Here is a 4,478-nt window from a genome sequence, read left to right on the forward strand (position 1 = left end):
CTGCACTGGAGAGTCTCAGGGACCCCCCAGGCTGGACCAGGCCTCCCCCGGACTCCACCAGCTGCACCTCACCCTGGACACCTGCAAACAAAAAGACACCAAGGTCAGAAACTGCCACAAATATCCACTGTTTCTCTCACTCATATCCACTCACACTCAATATCTCTAGTTTTCCATGAATCCCCTTTTAAAATAGCAACAAGGAAAACCCAGCTCAGCCCAAACTCCGTGGCGAGTCTCCTGTGTTCAGTGCCGATCACCAGGTGGAGAGAGCTGGGAATCCCAAGGTTGAGTCTCCTCTCCCAGAGCTACCGGGTCAGGGCTGGGCTGTTTTTCATCAGCCAAAAGGGGGGTCTTATTTGCATGTCTCCTACTATATGGCAAGCTCAGGGTGGGGCCTGACGGGAGGGCTGTGCACAGAGTAGAGTGTCCTGGGGGAGACTGGTAGTAATCCTATCATTGAGGAAAATATTTCATAGTATGTGATCATGCCTCGATAATCATGTAGCAGTCATCATCTAATTCCATTTTTACATACTTGCACACTGTATTTCTGCTTGTATATTTCTGAATTCCCTTGGCTTGTCTGTTTGAGTGATGTCCCTGTCCTCGACACTGACACTGTGAAGGGTATGATGTCATCGTTCACAGGTGCAGTCCTGGATGTACACGCAGTTTCCATGGAAACGCTGTCATTTGGCAGTGTTGCCTTTGACAGCCTAACTACCTGATTTTTCTACTTGACCATTTGTGTCTCTTAACATACCATCTAAATGTTACACTGTGCTCATTTCTGGAATGGAGACATTGTTTTGTAACATAAATTGATCAACAATCTGATGCAATTAAATTTGGCTTCTTTTTGGGGCAGTTTTTGAGGTTTATCCTGACCCCAAAATGTTATTTTTTGAAGAAATGGAGTCTAGCTGTGTTTCCAGGCTAGGCTTGAAATCCTTGGCTCAAGTGATCTTCTCATCTCAGACTCCCAAGTAAATGGAACTCGAGGCTGTGCCATGGTGCCCAGCTGGTTATTCTTCAATTACAGTTTTTCTTATTCTCTCTGTTAAAAATGAGTGTACTATTGTTTTCTATATTGCTCTCATGGAGGTATCAGCTTTTTATTAATTACTTACCATGAAAACCACTAACATTTTAGATGAAGTTTAGGGTTGAAAATACTCTCATTCAACTGCAAATCAAGGCACACCCTTTAGAGAGAGCTTTGTATCACTGTTTTTATGCCCTGCCTCTGTCACCATAAAAATATACCAGACTATGTCTTGCTGCAGAAGAAAGGGTTCAGCTATCTCAGAGGGACACTCCTGCTTTAAGTACAGAAAACTGTGTGGGAGTAGTGGACTCCTATGATCTCACTGTGCCTCTCCCAGGAAGCTCCCCAGAACCTCTGCCCCACAGGTGAGCTGGCGTGAGAATCACTGGGGTACACCTGTTTTTGGCCTATAACACATGGCATAGAAACTCTGTCTTGTAAGTGAAGCTGGGAGGAGATAGGCATCCACCAAATCACAGACTGGAATTTAGTCTCCACCATAAAGACCTGACACCATGACGTCAACTGAGATCTGGGGGAGAGGGAAGCACCACCTTCTGGTCAGTTCAGCCCAAAGTCAAGATTCTGTGATCCTGAGATGTAAAGAAGAGGGTAATGCTCTTCTCTCAAGTATTCTGGGTCCTCACTGCACTTGCTGAGACTGAACTGCTGTGAGAGAATACCATGGACTGGGTGGCCCAGAAGTAACAGAAATATATATGTCCCGATTTTCAAGGCTGGGAAGTTCAAGATCAAGATGCCTTAGAGATTCGTATCTAGTGATGTCCCAATTCTTTATTTATAGATGGCCACCTTCCTACCATGACCACACCTTGTGGAAGGAAAGAGGGAGCTCTCTGGGGTATTTTATTTAAAGGGCACTAATTCCACTCAGGAGACGGTGCCTCAACAACATTCAAAGGAGAATGAAGACCCCACCTCTACCACCATCACACTGGAGTTGAGATTCCAACATATGCCTTATGGGGGTCATAACTATTCAGTCAATAGGAGCACATTATAACCATCAATGATTTTTATTTACTGCGTGTTCTTAGAATAATTTGCTTTGATATTAAAGGCTGAGTTTTTATAATTTTTGCCAGATGAGGTTGTTTCTTTGCAAAACTTGAAGTTTCTCAAGCCATCACCCTTGTAGTGAGATAACTCTATTTATATTCATAATTGAAGCTTCCTCATTAGGGCCATAAGCATTTTGAATGTTCTTCTCTTAAATCATTTCCCATGATAGAATAAACTTGTCCCCCCTCATAAGTATTATCATTTGTTCAGAAATACACATTTTTTATATTTTAATATGCAAATCCACCTTTCCTTTATCTTTTGTTATCGTGGTATCTTTCTCTATATTTTAAAATTTGTAAGTAAATATGTTTAAAATTTAGGATAGTTTTGGGTTTTAAGGAGAGCTCCCCGTAGTAGGGTGTGTTCTCATGTACAACTTGCCGTGGTTCCCCCTCACTGGTCCACATTCTGCCAAGCCTGGGTCTCTCTCCTGCCGTCTGTGGGGCTCACTATTCTATCTTTGTTTATTCTCTTTCCGTTTGGTTTTATGATTTGATGTTGTTTTGTAGTAATAATGTTTCTTTTCTCTTTTTTATTGTTTCTGCCATTGAAATATAATTTTTGTGTGTTTTTTTCCAAGGTGATGGTTTTCATATGCTGGCTTTTATACAAGAATTCCCTTGAATATTTCTTGTATGACCCATCAAGTGTGAAGAAAACATCTTATTGCTGATTTTGCTTACTGCTTTTTAATCTATTCACCAATTTTATTAGAAACTCCTATAGGTATCCAGGATCAAACATTATTTGTGTTTGGATCATGTCAAAACTAAAACTGTTTTTCGTGATGACTACACTATTTTTAGTCCCACCATTATGAAAAACAGTATAGCAGCTCATAAATACATCAAAAATGGAAATACAATATGACTCAGCAAACCCACTCTGGGAATAGAGCCAAAGGAAATAATCATAAACTTGTAAAGACACCTGTGCTCTTATGTTAATTGCAGCTCTATTTATGGCAGCCAATATATAAAAACAACCTAAGTGTTTGGTAATGGACAAAGGGATGAAGTAAAAGTGGTATAAGAAAACACTACGATGTTATTCAGCCTGATAAAAAAGAGATGCTTCCATTTGCCACAGGCTGGTAGGACCCCCACCATCACTACCAATGTACTCCATCCATTCCAGCCCTTTCCTGAGCTGGCAGATTCAGGCCCAGTCATAAGCACTGTTTGTAATGGAGTGACCAGAGACACAAGTGATGCAGAAGGTCCGTGTGGGCTCTTCTAGTCTAGGGCTGACTGTAGCTGCTCCAAAGACAGGGCACCTGGAGATATGAAGAATCAGTCTCTGCTAGTCACGTGCAACCACATTCACCCCATAGATCAGGGCTTGACATCTGAGACAGATTGGGAAGCTGTCAACAGGAAAAAAAAAAAATTCACAGTGAAGTCATCTTCTTCGTGAACACAATTCTGCATTTCACAAGTACTTTAGCACTATCTAACGAGAGAGCTTGTAGCTTCCAGAATCCAAAAGTGTATTTTTTCCTGGAGTTTGAGCAATAATTTGGATGTGGAACAGGCTTGTCCATATAAGTCAGAGAAACTGAGATCAGATTCCTGCTGTATTTTAGTATTTTGTCTATTTATTTTGTGGTTGTGTTGAAGCACTCATTGCCAAAAACTATTTCCACTGCAGTTATTAAAATTGGCTCAATTTTCATTTTTCTATCAGTGACGTGAGCTTCTTTTTTTTTTTTCCAAGCCAAACTGTATCCAGCTTTATTAAAGATATTTTCCATAAACAATCATGGTATTTCAGACAGGGCATGGGCAAGCAATCGTTAACAGTATACAACAACTTTAAAACTCCCTTCTTCAATGGACTACCAAAAATCAGAAAGCCACTATAAAACCCAATGAAGTCTTCATCTGATGCTCTGAACAGGGAAAGTTTAGAGTGAGGGTTGACATTTCACATTTAGCATGTTGTTTAACAACTTTTCACAAGCTGACCCTGATTTTCAGGAAGTGAAATGAAAATGGCAGAATTTATCTGAAGATCCACAATCTAGAATTTGTTTTGACAGGTGCCATCTCAGTGGCATCACTGGAAAGTCCAGATTGCCTGACACACTGGTAACCAATGACTAGGGGTCAGGTCCCAACAGATGCCTGGGCTTAAGGGAGTTAAGTCTATGCTGAAAGATGGAAAGGGAGAAGAGGACATAAAAGCAAATTTGTTTTTCCATACCACAGGGCTTTTGTGCCAAGGTGGCCATGTGTGTCAAAGTCAGGGAATCCCTCCTCCTGGGAACCAAGAGGAAGTCTCTCAAAACTAGAAGGGAAAGGTGTTTTCCCCACATCAATCCAGCTTTGGAGACATTCTA

General features: G+C 41.2%; 1 long non-coding RNA gene and 1 pseudogene across 2 annotated transcripts in view; one reads left to right on the forward strand and one right to left on the reverse strand.

Annotated features, from left to right (window-relative positions):
• Window positions 1–4,064: 4,064 nt before the first annotated feature.
• Window positions 4,065–4,478, forward strand: part of LOC105503518 — a 622-nt gene continuing 208 nt past the window's right edge. The window contains exon 1 of the long non-coding RNA XR_001000491.1: window positions 4,065–4,439. This is a non-coding gene — a long non-coding RNA (uncharacterized LOC105503518). The remainder of the gene's footprint in view (window positions 4,440–4,478) is intronic.
• LOC105503517 overlaps window positions 4,194–4,478 on the reverse strand; it is a 970-nt pseudogene continuing 685 nt past the window's right edge. The window contains exon 2 of the transcript XR_001000490.1: window positions 4,194–4,426. The product of XR_001000490.1 is annotated as a non-histone chromosomal protein HMG-17 pseudogene (transcript). The remainder of the gene's footprint in view (window positions 4,427–4,478) is intronic.

The sequence above is a fragment of the Colobus angolensis genome, unplaced genomic scaffold (assembly GCF_000951035.1).
Source record: "Colobus angolensis palliatus isolate OR3802 unplaced genomic scaffold, Cang.pa_1.0 Scaffold867, whole genome shotgun sequence".
Classification (NCBI taxonomy): domain Eukaryota; kingdom Metazoa; phylum Chordata; class Mammalia; order Primates; family Cercopithecidae; genus Colobus; species Colobus angolensis.